Below are 15,780 nucleotides of genomic sequence, written 5' to 3'. Positions count from 1 at the left end.
AAATTTAAATAACTTATTACTAAATTCGACTCACTTATATGAATTATGGAAAATTAAATTATTCAAACTCAACTCGTGATTGGATTGCCTCCGTTTGGGAAGTGGGTTGGCTTTTTGGCTTTTTGGCTTTTTGGCTATTTTAGCCTGGGATATTTTAGCCTGGTTTGGGAAGGGCTTTTTGGCTTTTTGACTTTTTTGGCTTTTTTTGTGAGAGAGGATTGTAATGATTATGGGTTGGATTTGATGTTTTGTTTTTTGTGGCTAAAATAGCCTATTTTGTTTTTTGTGGCTATTTTAGCAAAAAAAGCCTGGGCTTTTTCTTGCCAAACGGAGGCTAAAATATATTTAAGGAGTAATTATTTAGTAATTTCAGAGTATCATGTCATATTGCCTACGTGGTGTTCAAAATCAATCGCATAGCGAAAAATTTGTAAGTGGATTACACCAACTCATCTTTGTTAAGTATTTTGTAGATAAATGATGACTCATTTAATGTGTTTCAGTTTTTCATTTATCAAGTATATCATGTAAATAATAGCACATAGTAGTGTGAAAATATAAAAAATTGATTCAAAAGTTAAAAGAAACATGTTTAAACAAGTATTTTAAAATTTATTTGATTTTAAGTGAAGCTTAGACAATTTATTACTTAAGTCTGGCTTGACTCAATTCATTTAGGTCTTATTTGATTAATATAATTAATAGTAAAATGATTAACAATTTAAGAGATGTAATGAGCTATTCTAATTAAATAATCTCATCTTATCCACATTTGTTTTGTAATATTAGTTGTAGAGTTAAAAAATTTACTAATTTTATTAGATATAATGTTTATAGAAATACAATTTAAATAACAAAAAATACAACAAAATACTAAAAATATAAATTACATAAATTAATAATTTCAATCTTATATTATAACATGTCCAATAAAACAGACTCTACATTTATATGATCTATTGCAAATGGCAAGGGAGTTGCATTTGATTTGGTAAAGGCCAAATATGGTCTAGTGATGGGTGGTTGTTTCATGCCAAATATGCTCCTTTTCAGGATGAGATTTTTTTAATCAGCAATGATTTAGACCCCCTCAAATTTCAACCCCTACCACTTCCCACACACACGTGACGGGTAGTGATTGGAGGAGAAAAAAAAAAAGAAAAAAAAAAGTGACCAATCAAAAAAGAAAGAGGGTCAAAGGAGGTCCCAATCTTTATTCTTTTTTAATTAAAATAGTTTAAAAAAAAATAAAAATACCCAATCATAGTATTTTTATAAAATAAAATAAAATAATCAGTTCTCAAACTAGCGTCAATTTTTAACCATTTTGCGAGGATTAGAGGTAAACGACAGCGTTTGCTTTTGCGAAAAGTCGTGGTATTGTGATTACAATGCTATGTTGTTTTTTCCATATAAATATTACAGAAAAAATTCAAGCAACATGTGGCTGTAGTTTAGTGGTAAGAATTCTACGTTGTGGCCGTAGAGACCTGGGCTCGAATCCCAGCAGCCACAAGTTAATTTTTACACCATTCAGTTAATTTCTATCTTCGTTATTTTTTTTAAAAAAAAATGTATTAATTTTACCTTTTAAAAAAATTGTAGAAATGATGGAAAAAATAAAGTAAAATAAAAAAATAGTTTGAACTTATTCTTAAAATAAGTTTTCACTCTCTCCTTCTTCTCCTATCACACACTGTCGCCATCGATTATTATCGCCGCCCACTTTTTGCTGATCAAACTCTCATCACCTATGACTTCCAATGACAACCTCAACAACCAAATTTACCATATTTGTCCACCTTCAATCATCAATTATAATCTTTAAGAAATCACCAAACGTGTTTATTTATTTTTGTTTTCAAACATTAAATAAGTTGTTATTTTTTTGTTAACATAGAATGACAAATGACAATATTATCGAAGCACATCTTAGGTGGCCGATGCTAATTGTAATTTTTATAATTGACTATTTTTATTTATTTTTTGTATAGATAAAAATATAAAACATATTTGGTACACACATGTTTCAATTTTATGTTTTAAAATAAAAAAAAAAAAGTGATTATTAACGGTTAAAAATGGTAGACGAATGTGATTGTCGTTTGTCAGAGTTGATGACTGAAGATGGTGGTTGCCAATCGCAGTAGGTGGTGGTTTCTAACAAGTGTTCGTGACTGAAGACAGTTATGGTTGGTGGACGTGGATTGTTGAGAGTGATTAATTTAAAAGAATTTATTAGCAATAATGGCCGGAGGTGTTGATGAACAATAAGTAGTGGTGGGAATGGATTAGGAGAAAGAGAAACAAATGGAAAAACTAAAATACAATAAGTGAAATCAACTTTTTTGTAGTAATAAAAATTTACTAAATTTTTTAATTGGTTTATAATTTTTTTAAAAAGAAAAATATATATCAAACTAGTTTTTTTAATTATTTATTATTTAACAATCCTCTTCTCTAATATGTCCGCATTCAACATTGGGTTGGGCTTCTGTTGGGCTATACTTGGATTGAAGTTGGGTTCACTCAGATCTGGACACATGCTGGCAAGTTTTGGGTTGGATTTTGGCATTTTATGGCCCATTTTGCCAATCAATGCAAAATTATTTAGGGATTTTTACCGAACAGTCATAATAATTGAATCTATTGTCTATTAGATTTTAAGTTTTTATCTCATGCACCAAGAAGCCCTGTTATATTTTTTTATCCTGATTTTGCCCCTGCTACCAGTTGGTAAAAATTCATATTTAAATCATCCAAACACTTTCTAAACCTTTAATTGTTTATAATATTTATTACACAATAATTTTTTCAATTCGTATTAATTTCTCCCTTGTCCATTTTTTCAAAACTCTTCTTCTTTTTCATCTCTCTCTCTCTCTAGAAAATACCACCATTGTAGCTATGGCCATGGCAGTCTACCCGCAACCATCATCATCGTCCGTCACTAACCACCGCCATATCCACGGATCACCACTTCCACCTTTGCTGACCATTACTACCACCATTGTTCACCAACCATCTCCGCCGTCGCCAATCTATATTTCACCATCTCCGATCAACCACTACTGTTTACTAACCACCTCCGCCATTACTAATCTACACTACGCAGTCGCCAATCTACACTTCAACATCCTATATTTACACCAACTTAGTTGTTTCTATGGTGAAATCAACTTCAAACGACTACAAGTAACATTGATTCTCCAGATCTCACCTCCCTCTTCCTCACTCACTCTCTCTCTTTTTATTTCTCTTAAACCAAATCTATTGTACCAGTGATCAATGTATCACTGATATATTTCTTTGAATCTTGGGTTGATTTGTGACGATTATAACGAGATTTTAGTTTTTTATTTTTTGTAATCTTTTAACAAACAACTAGTGAGAAATTTATTAGTGAATGTGTTTATCACTGCTAAATTTATTATTGAATATGTCTTTGAATCTTGTGTTAATTTGTGACGATGATGATGAGATTTTCTTTTTGTAATTTTTTAACAAACAGTCAGTGATAAATTTATCACTGATAGACACAATCAGTAGTTGGTTTAGGGAGAGAGAGAGAGAGAGAGCGTGTGTGCAGAACGGTTGAGTGATTTCTGCATGTAGACTAAATGTAGAGGGTAAAATGGGAAGATGTGCTAAATTATTTTGGGTCAGGACCTCGTGGGAATTAAATCAGGTTTAAAGGACCGGCCTATAACTCCCCAAATTATTTATTGTGGTATGAAAATAAATAAAAATATATATATAATTACCAAAAAAAAACTTGACTTATTTATTTATAAGTCCTTAGTTTTTTTTTTTTAAATTATTTTACCGTCATTTTGATAATGAAAAAAAAATTAGAACTTTTTAGATATTTTGTTTTTGTGGGATAATAATTTGGTATGACAAAGTTTCAAAGTTACGAGTTAGGTACTTTATAGAACAATATAGATTGTTTGAATTTCTTTGTTTAGGTGAGTTTTCTATTGAATCTTAGAAGGAATTTAGATTTTCAATATTTTGGTAGTGACTTTGAGGAATTTAGTTTATTGATTAAGGTCATGGAAATTGGTGTCTTTTAGTATATTTGAGGTATTGTTTGGTAATTGATTTTTTTAGTAATTTTTTAAATTTTTATCATTTTTATAAGATATTTAAATTTTTTTAGTTGTATCAAAAACAGTGAATGAATAAGATATTTGACTCCTTTTTTTTTTTGACTTTTTTAGTGATTTTTTTATTATTTTTTAAATATATTTTTGACAATTTTAACAAAAAGGTCAGATTATCAAACATCCTGAACTTGGTATAATACAAAGGTTTGTTTGGTATATTATTATTATTATTGTATAATTTATAAATTCATAATCAAAAATTATAAATATAAAGAACTTTTTTTTATAAATTATTGTCAATTTATTTAAGTTATTTTTGTTTTATAAATTATAAATGTAAACTAATTTTCAATATATATATACATATAAAATAATAATAAAATTTGCAAAAAATGTTTTTGTTTTTTATTGGAAAGGAAATTGCACAAAATGTTAAGGGGGTAAAGTTTGGCTTACTTGACCGGGTTAGCTTTTCATTGGAGAGGTCATCTTGTTATCCTTCATAATAATAAATTCAATAATGCTACATACCTTAAAAAAAAACACAAATTCACAATTCTTCAAAAAAAACAAAAAATTCACAATTCTCACTTACCTATGATTGGTTTAGGAAGAAAAGAAAAACAAAAAAACAAAAATATATGATTGGTCCACATTGTTTTGAGGGTCATAGGGTCCCCAACTTTGAAGATCCTAAGCATTTTTGTAATAAATTAGTCATGTTGTTTGATTAGGCTTGGTTGAGTCATGACTGATTTATCTTTATTTAAATTATATGATAAATATATTATTTATTTATTAAATAATATAAATAAATTTTTTTTATTTAAATAATATTAAAAAAAATCTTATTGAATCGAGTTGAGCCAAACTTGAGTTTCATTAATATTAACAGGCCAAGCCAAACTCAGATCTAATTACTTATTAAGTCAAGTTCAAACTCAAATTCAATAAAATTCGACTCAGCTCATCTGCGTCCCTAAACCTATCCACTTTGGTTAGTGACATATCATTCCACTAGTGTATATTTTTAGCCCGCAAGTGGCTCATACATTTGCACTTTTTTGCTTCCTATTTGTTTGGATAGACATAACTGATTAATAATTTAATCAAATATATAATTTAATATTGGATTGAAAAAATTGAGGCCTGAATTAGTAGTTTATTGAGACATAATATTCTTCATATGGGAGATTAATTAATCCCAATATGAAAAATGTTTGAGGACCCTAATTTCTGTGGCTCAAATAGCTCAAATTTGCCAAAACGACGTCGTTTTGGCAATTTTAATGTTGTTTTGTACTCAAAACGACGTCGTTTTGGCAAATTCGAGCCATTTGAGCCACAAAAATTAGGGCCCTCTACCATTGTTGTCCCAATATTAAAGGCTAAGGAGAAGGTTTGAACTATCAATCCTATCTTATAATCTTCAACTGATCTAAATATATAATATGATACATAATTCAAAAGAACTGAAATAAACTTAGTTCGTCAAAACAAACAAGACCTAGGAGTGATGAAAAATATCATATGATTAAATTTATTGTACAACTTATATGAGCTTAGTCATCTGACTTTCAATTTATTACTAAAAATAAAATATTATTCAATGTGTTTGGTTTTAATTTTTTGAATTCAATTTTTTAAAAGTTGAGTTTTTTATTTTTCATATTTTTTGTTTTTAGTAAATAGTTTTCAAATTTTAATCAATTTTTTTACTTTTTTAGATGCACCTCACTTAGATATATCTAAATAGTAAAATATTTATGAAAAAATATTTTAAAAAATTAATAACCAAACCAAACCAAACCAAGCTTTAAGTCCCATCAAATGGGGTCGGCTACATGAATACACAAAAATATAAATTAAAAAATATAATGAATTTTCTTTTTCTTTTTTTATTTTTGTGTATTTTGATATTTAGTGAATTTTTTTTAAAATTACAAATATTATACTTCTTTGGGTACAAGTAAGTGTGTTTTTTTTATAAAAAAATATATATATATAATAATCAAATGCATTCAAGAAAGTATGTTTTATTTCACTTCAACTTTCTATCATATGAAAAGAAAACGCGTGAAGTCTGGGCAATTTTCGGCGCTTTCTCCAGCGGCTTCTAGGGAGTTCTAGAACCACTCCTCTCTCATTTTCATTAGATCACGTCTCTCTTTAGGGAAGGGTGTCAGGACCTAAACATGTTCCTATAGATTTAGCGTTGTAATCGGTCAGTAATTCTTAGATTGTCAAAAGCCTTTTAATATAATAATGTATAATTAGGGGCTGCGGAAGCAAATACCTAAAATATACATAGTCTATCGAGTTATGGAGATATATATGGGACGGATAATCTTAAACTTTTATAAACATACGAGTGCTGTCAAAAGATACAGTACTTGCACGTCACTTCATATACATATAAATAGAAAAACTTGTTCGTGGAGCAAAAGAAACAAAGTCTTATATATTCATAACAACATAGCCACTAGACTTGACTTAATCAGGTGCCTCCTCGGGAGGCACAAAGGTTAGCTGACAAAAATTGAAATGCCAGGTTCTCAACTCTGAGCCTGGTCACACGCCTGATCACCTACATACATAATATAAATAGTGAGCGAGGGTTCAGTGAATAATAACAGCGTAAAGATTTTACTGAATGATATCCATGCAGAAACAGAGTATAATGCATATTCAAATTTCAAATTAGAAACAGATTCTTATACATGTTCATATTTGTAGTCAAAGTTTGTACATTACATATTTTAATGTGTGGCACATCCATTAACGTTAACAAATCCGATGATTCGCGAGGAGACGGCCGTGAAAGCATTCTAATGACCCATAAAGGGACAGCCATAAGGCATTTTGATGGCTTATGTGCACAGAGACGTTTCTGATGACCCATAAAGGGGATGACCACAAAGGTATTCCGATGACTCATGTGCACAGAGACATTTCTGATGACCCATGAAGGGACAGCCACAAAGGCATATCGGTGACCTATAAAGGAACGCATATCATATGATACTAAGAATGCCACGAATATATTTCAGAAACTTGGACAATCATTCATTCATTCATACAAAACATAGCATTTCAAAAAACTGATCACTTCGTATCATAATGTTCAGAAAATATTTAACATTGAACATAGCTTTACAAAGTTATTACTCACAAATAACAGATGGCTCCAAATAGACGAATAGACTAGGCCATTCAGATATCTTGTAGCACATGACCTACACAGGTACAAAATGAATACATACTGAATTACACACCCGGAAACATCAACTTAGTTCTTTCTTGTCTTGGTGTGTTTCTACATTTATCCTCATTATTGTGTCTCAATCCCGGCCTAGGAATGCCTAAGATGGAATGAGGATGCAAAAAAATGCATTTGAAAACACTAGGTCAAAAATGCTAGAATTAGGGGTCTCGCTCGAGCGCAACTTTCTTCGCTCGAGTGGACATGCAAAATGCGAGTGGTCGCTTGAGCATACCTTCTTTCGCTCGGGCGGCCTGTAAACTTTGCAAAAATGCTGGTTGCTTTATTTTTCCACTCGATGCTCGCTCGACGCTTGCTCGAGCGAGAGAGACATACCCTCGCTCGAGCGCAACTTTTGTCGCTCGAGTGGTTTGCAAAGCATAAGAACTTCTAGGGGCATGCATTTCACGCTCGAGCGAACTTCTGGTCGCTCGAGTGGAAGTGCACGCACTCAGAGTGGTCGCTCGAGCGTAGGAGCAGAATTCTAGAATTTTCAAATTTGCTCCCATGCTCAAAACTCCAATTCTGAACTGAAATTCATGATCCTTTGGGCCAAAAACTGAAGGAAACTAGTGTGAACATGCAAAACAACTTGAATTTAAAATCAATTCACAAAATCAAGGCCCAAAGACAAGTAAATTATACAAGACTAAGCTTGAAGCTCAAGAACATAATTTGAAGATAACATGCATGAATTGATATGAACTTAGGTTCTCCAAAATATGATCAATTAAGGTCAAATGGTAAGAAATGTGATGAATTCTCTAAACCAAATCAAAAAGGACACATGCATGTATGACTTGAGTAAAATTCAAACTCAATATGCTTTGATATATGCATACATGCGTGGCATGGTTCAATCTTCATCATTTCTAGTTTAATTATTGCATTATCCATGTCATGACCCAAACCCGCCCCTATGGGTTTAGCACCGTAACCAGCCAGTAATCCGTGATTACCGAAAGCCTGTTTAACAGTAAAGACAGTAATACAGAGTACAGGGGCTGGTGGAAGCCAAAACAGTAATAAAAGATATCCAATGAGCTGTGACAGTCTGTATGCAAAAAGACTTTTCATACATATTCACATTCAGAACTAAAACAGTATACACATACATATACAATCATCCAGGACAGGGACCTAATCCCTATTAGAACAGTACAGTACAGGTGCAGTTAGTCTATACAAAAATAGAGACAGAAAGGGGGAATCTAAAACACCTTGAAGTAGCCTTGGCTTGGACACACTTGGAACCTCGCAGTGAGACACGTTGACTGGCTTGACAAAAAAGGGAGTTTAAACCCAACGCTTCTAGCTCCGGTCCGGTGCCTGGACACCTACATATATATATAAACAGTAAGCTAAAGACCAGTGAATAACATATGCGTAAAGAGGTTAAGAATGAATGTCATTTCAGTCAATAAGCAGTCATATCAGTCATTTAGAAACAATAGCAGTTATATGTGGTACATCCAAAAGCAAAACAGTACAGTAGGTCTTAACAGACCGAACAGTCAGTTGATGGCCATCATAACAGTAAACAGTAATGGTTCCAAACATGGGAACCGACAGAGATCTCTGTAACAGTAGCAGTACAGTAACAGTAGATTGTTATGGATACCGCGAATTCAGTTCATAAATAGGACAAACATTCATTCAGTAAGAAATATCATTTCAAAAAGCAGTACAGTTGATCATTCAGAAAATATTCATGATTGAACATATCTTTACAACATTGTTACTCACAGAGTTCTGGGCTACAGATAGGCTAGTGAGCATCCTCGAATGCCAACCCTACACAGTTACAGGATGAACACACACTAAGTTGTACGTTTGAGAAATAATAACTTAGTCCCTATCTTGACTCAGTGTGGTTCTACATCAATAACCTCATTAAGATGCCTTAAACTAGGCCTAGGAATACCTAGGATGAAATGAGGATGCAAAGATGTACTTTAAAACACTTTTCAGAATTTTCAGAAAACAGGGGTCTCGCTCGAGCGTGGCTTTCTACACTCGAGCGGACATGTAGACAAAAGATCTCCGCTCAAGCGTCACTTTCCTCGCTTGAGTGGACTGCAAAAGTACTAGATGTATGAAATTCACGCTCGACGGGCGCTCGACCTCCGCTCGAGCGTGAGACACCAGTCCTCGTTCGAGCGTGCATTCCCTCGCTCGAGCAGACTGTAAACACATGCAAAGTACTGGATACACGCATTTCACGCTCGAGCGTTACTTTACTCGCTCAAGCGGACTGCATGAACTTAGAGTGTACGCTCGAGCGTGAAGTTCCTCGCTCGAGCGTGGATCCAAAATCTGAAATTTTCAGATTTATCTCCAAGCATGAAACTCAATCTTTAAAGCATCAAATTCGATCATTTTGGGCTAATTTTCTGGAAAACACTTTAAAACTCATAAAATGGCATGTTTCAAAGATCAATTTACAAAATCAAAGCCCAATGGTGAGTCAATTAAACACAATTTCAAATAAACTTTGAGAACATAAGGTGTACGTAACATGCATGTGTTCAATTGAAATCAAAGCTTCAAATACTTGATCAAATGAGTCAATTCACTAAAAAACATGATGAATTCATGAACTATAACCCAAATATGGACATGCATGTGAGGATTCTATGAAAACAACCTCAAAATTCAAGAATGCAAACATGCATGCATGATTACTACTCAAATCAACATTCTAAACCAAAACTTGACTCTAAACTCTAATTCACCAAGAACCATGCAAGAAGTAACTCAAATTCATAATGGAGAATATGAATTCTCTACCTTAGGTCCTCAATTCAAAGGTAGAAGCTCAAATATGCAATGAATTCTTCAAATCTTCTAAGTCTCAAGCAAATTTTGGTAAACTCAAGCTCACTTCCAACTCTCTAGCTCTCTCTCACATTTTTGGCCTCTAGAGGAAATGAATGGCATATCAAACATGAGGGAAGTAGACAAAGAATGGTCTAGGATTGCCCACTAAGTGGCAATTTGGTAATAAAGCCAACTAATGTAATTTTAACTTTATTTAATCTAATTTAAACACTCCAAATCACATTTCAATTAAACATACCATAAAATCACATAAATTTCAATTAGCATAAAACACTAATCAGATTCTGGTTCGGCCGCCGATAAGGCCTTCAAGTTGCAGTTTAAAACATAAAACATAAACAAATCATTTAACAGTCAAACAGATAGATTTGCATTTAAACTAATACACTCAATCAATCAGTTCAGAATGTCAGTCAAATCAGTTACTTAATCATGTTCAGTCACAGTTTAGCAGTATTCAGTGGTATTATCAGTAAACAGTGGTGAGGGTTGTCACAATCCATCATAATTTTCTAGAGTTCATGTTTTACACATCATAATTATACAATCTAAAGGTTGAATTCTTACTTAGGCTTGTCAATGATGCTCTAGATGATCAATTATTGGTAGTTCTAAGCCAAATTCTCTAAGTTCCCTAGCAATCTCCTTAATTTGAGCTCGAACCTCTCTTCTTTCTCTCTCTCTCACTTTTGGCTTGTGTGTGAGTTCAAAAATATGTTAAGATGAAGAAAAAAATGAGTGAGGGCACACATGGGAGCCTTATATAGGCTTGGTTAATAGTTTAATTAAATTGTTAATCAACTAATCAATTGGACATTAAATTATTCTAATTTAATCGTTTATAATCGTTTTTCAATTGAACCTACCATAAAATTCTAAAAATTACAATTAACACATAAATCAAGTCAATTTCTGAATCGGATGCCGATAAGACCTTTAATTCGTAAACCGAAATGAAAACATGAACAGATTTTTCTACGTTAAACAGATATAAATACATATAAGGCATCATATGATGCTAAATTTCACTATAATTACTTATTAGACAGAATTAAGCATGGATTAACATTAATCATGAGTTGGGGTTGTTACAAAGTGGAGTTGCAAATGTATGATCTATTAGTCGGCTGTGCTATGAGCCATATTCAACCTCATTTTCTAGCAAAGAACTAGTCTTTCCCTCCCCTGTTCTTAGTCCAGATTTAGTCCTGGTTTTATGCTTTGGTTTTGTTGAAATCTCTGTTAACTTGCAATAGTTAAGAAGTTTGTGGGTTGTGGTTCTCCTCTGCACTTAGGGTTCTATTTGTTTGGTGTTTTTTAAGTTTTTGTGGTGTAATTTTTTTACTATTTTAGGTCTCTTTGGCTGGTCAGTTTTGGGTCTTTCTTGGTGCTCTTGGAAGGTTTGTCACTATGGTGAAAAAAAGATTTTTGCTTAAGTCTATTCCAGTCATTAAGAGGCTATCAAGGACAGAAAAAGTTAAAGGTATTATGATAGAAAGTGACTCAACTCATGACAATTCACAATATTTGTTGCAAGATGATATGGTTTCATTTTTTGATCCCTTTGAAATTGCTCTTATCAATGATACGCTAGATGATGATTTCCGTTTTGATTGCGAAAAGGCTAAGCAAACTTTTCAATATAAGGATTTTGCAGCTATAGATGAAGATATTGGTATGAATGGCATTGCTTTTTCTAAATTCCCTCCTAGGTTCCCATTAGATTTTCCAATTAAGTGTGGCATAGGAGTTGATTATAATAAGTGGGTCCATCAGGAAGCACACATTTGTATGAACACAATGGTAGCAGGGTAAGAGGGGGCACAAGTAGAGCCACTCTAAAAAAAGCCTCTCAAGCGAAAGAAAAAGGTGATCTTGGACAAAAATGTTATTTTTATTGATCGTAGTCTGTGTCACAACCTTAATGATGGTGGTACATTCGGATTCCCTTATAGCTAGAGCTTGTCGGCTGTCTAAGTGCAAACAACAAAGTCCCCCTATCAAATGCACCTGTTGACATGGTTGAAGATCCTAATGTTGAAGTGCAACCTAATAAACATCACCCGAGTGTCCTTGAGCCACAATCACAACGATTAACAATATTTCTCTGGCAGAACAGCAAGACCCCGTTTCAATAGTACATGAAGCGCAACTACTAGATCCGATCTCGAAGCAAGTTGAGATTTTTCGTGTAGGAGGCCATAAAAAAATTCGAGTACCAAGTCTTCAATTGCTAGCACCAGTTCTTGAGTACGTTGGGAATTTTTGTGTAGGAGGCCCAAGAGAATTCAAGCACCAAGACTTCAACCCTATGATCTTGATCTTGGCAAGCGCAAGAGAGAGCCATGCATTGAAGACAATGTTAGCAACCCTAGTCTTTTTTGACCTCTTTGGCGTAGAACTATTGTCACGACCCAAACTCACTCCTATAGGTTTAGCGTCGTAACCGACCAGTAATCCTTGGATTACCAAAGGCCTCTGTACAGTCTATCACATATTAAGGGGTTGCGGAAGCAAATATATAAAAACATTCATAGTCTATTGAGCTGTGCTGACGTACATGAGACAGAATTTTCAAAAACTCATATATGTACATGTGACGTCATAGATATGGTAGTCTTACATCACCCATTTACACAAATAAAGTCAAAAAGGGACTTAGCCCAAAGTACAGATAAACATAAAACTTGTTCATATACCAAAATAAAATAAGTCTTATACATTCACAAAACATAACCGCATGACTTTCGGAACCTCTGCGGGAGGCACAAGGGTTGGCCAACGAAACAAGCTCGAAGCAGTCATCATTGTGCTTGGTTATGCACCTGATCACCTACATACATAATATAATTAGTGAAAGGAGGCCCAGTGAATAATAACAGAGTAAAGGGTTTTAATTGAATGATGTCCCATATCAGATTCAGAAATGAGAGTTCATATAAAAAACAGATTCATAGTCATAAGTAGAAATCAGAGTTCGTGCTTAATCATACATGGTACATCCATTAGCGTTAATAGAATAGCTACAAATAGATACAGACAAATACAAAATAGATGGTGGTTCTGTATAACCAGTTCATAAAGGAACCTCCGGATCCCGGTAACAAATAACAAATATGCTGAGCTCCATAATTAAGCCTAAACGGGTAACATGTAAAAGACATATTAAGTTCCATGATGGAACCTCCGATATCGGGTAACAGCTAACAGATATCATATGATGCTAAGGATGCCACAAATACATTGTCAGAATTGGACAATCATTCATTGTACAGAACTTATCATTTTAGAAAATAGATCTTAATTCAACATATAAAAAAATAAATAAAGTTGAGCATAGCTTTACTAAGTGATTGCTCACAGATGGCTCTGAAAGCAGACGGATAGAGCAGACAAATTAGATAGCTTATGGCGTGTGACCTACACAAACATAACAGGTACACGGATTGAAACACACACTTGGAAAGTACTCAACTCATTGCATTTCGTTTTTAGTGTGTTTCTACGTCTTCTCCTCATTATTATATCTTATTCGTGGCCTAAGAATGCCTAGGATGCAATGGGGATACCAAAATGAGTTTCAAAACACTTAATCATGGTTTAACATTTAATCATAAGTTAGGGTTGCTACAACTATATAATCTAGTAATTTGTTATTGTTCTTATACTTATGTGTCTGTTGGATGTGTTCTGATATCTTTGCAGGGATTTGTTACTGTGGCTTGCAGTGTGAGGTTGCTGGTAAATAATTCTTGATCTTCGTTTGGATGTACTGATTATGCTGGCTCTTGCATTTTTAGAATTAATTTTTGATGTTTTTCTATGTTTGTTCAATTCCCAGTATGGGGACTATCTATGTTCTTCTATCCTTGTATATATGTAGTTTTAATTGTTCTTAAAAAAACAAAAAAAAACTTTCTATCACATGAAAAAAAATTTACACACTACCTATCAAGTAATTATTGAACAGTTTCGAAATATTATAGGTTGTTATTAATGTAGTATTTCCAATTAATTATGTAACAAATAAATTTACGATGAGATATTAACTCACCTTTGTCAAATAGATCAGACATAAAATATGGTCCACTTTATATATGTCATAAATTCTCATTTATTCTACGTAATATGTATTATAATTTTTTGTTTATTGAGAATAATATGTAAATAATACAAGGGAGCTTTTTTGATAAATCCATTTTCTAAAAGTTTTATTCCATCCAACCCATATTCTTTTTGACTATTCCATTAGGTCCAATTTGAGATAAGAAGACCAAAATACCCTTTTCATCTACTTATGTTCCATTTAGTTCACATTATTTTCTTATGTTTCAATAAGTCCTATGGGTGACATAATTACCAAAATACCCTTAATGTGAATGTTCACACCGTCAATATAAATGTTTATATCGTCAATGTGTAGAGGCCCGGCTCATGTCGATCCTCGTGAGTGCCCGAAAAAATTCGAGTCGGGTCGGGCCGGGCCGGGCCGGCCCACAAGCAAAAAAAATAGGCCCGACCCGACCCGTTGATAATATGAATATTCACATTGACAAGTTAACATTCACATTGATAGGAGTGTAAAATTGGCCTGTGGCCTGTGGGCGGCCCAAAACCAGCCCGTCGCTCGGGGCGGGCCCGAGCCGGCCCGTTCACAATATGAATATTTACATTGACATATTAACATTAACATTAACATTGACAAGAGTATAAAATTGGCCCATGACCCGTAGGCAGCCCGAAGCCCGGGCCCGGGCCCGGGTCCGGGTCGGGGCGGGCCCGACCCGGCTCGTTGACAATGTGAATATTCACATTGACATGTTAACATTAACATTGATAGGAGTGTAAAATTAGCCCGCGATCTGTGGCCGGCCCGAAACCCGCCTGCGGCTCGTGGGCTGCCCTGGGCGGGCCCGGCCCGACCCGTTGATAATGCAAATATTTACATTGACATGTTAACATTCATATTGATAAGAGTATAAAGTTAGCCCGCGCCCCGTGGCTGCCCGAAACTAGCCCACGGCCCGTGGGCGGCCCGGAGCGGGCTCGACCCGGCCTGTTGACAATGTGAATATTCACATTGACATATTAACATTCACATTGATAAGAGTGTAAAATTGACTCGCGTCCCATGGGCGGCCCGGGACGAGCCCGGTCCGGGCCATTGACAATGTGAATATTCACATTGACATATTAACATTCACATTGATAGGAGTGTAAAATTGGCCCGTGGTCCGTGAGCTGCCCGAAGCCCACCCGCTGCTCAGGACGGACCCGGCCCAGCTCGTTGACAATGTGAATATTCATATTGACATATTAACATTAACATTGATAAAAGTGTAAAATTAGCCCGTGACCCGTAGGCAGCCCGAAACCCGGCCCCTGCCCGACGCGGGCCTGGCCCAGCTCGTTGACAACGTAAATATTCACATTGACATGTTAACATTCACATTGATAAGAGTGTAACATTAGCCCGTGCCCCGTGGCTGCCCGAAACACGCCCACGGCCCGTGGGCAGCCCGAGGCGGACCCGGCTCGGCCTGTTGAGAATGTAAATATTCACATTGA

At 34.5% G+C, this 15,780-nt stretch overlaps 1 non-coding gene across 1 annotated transcript; it reads left to right on the top strand.

Moving 5' to 3' along the window:
• Nucleotides 1-1,443: 1,443 nt before the first annotated feature.
• On the top strand, nt 1,444-1,515 carry TRNAH-GUG (transfer RNA histidin (anticodon GUG)). Its single transcript has one exon. It is a non-coding gene; the product is annotated as a tRNA-His (tRNA).
• The last annotated feature ends 14,265 nt before the right edge of the window (nt 1,516-15,780 follow it).

Source organism: Camellia sinensis, chromosome 1, assembly GCF_055761805.1.
Source record: "Camellia sinensis isolate YWXY chromosome 1, ASM5576180v1, whole genome shotgun sequence".
Taxonomy (NCBI): domain Eukaryota; kingdom Viridiplantae; phylum Streptophyta; class Magnoliopsida; order Ericales; family Theaceae; genus Camellia; species Camellia sinensis.
Note: the sequence above shows the minus strand (reverse complement) of the source record. Positions and strands in the feature narration are given on the sequence as shown.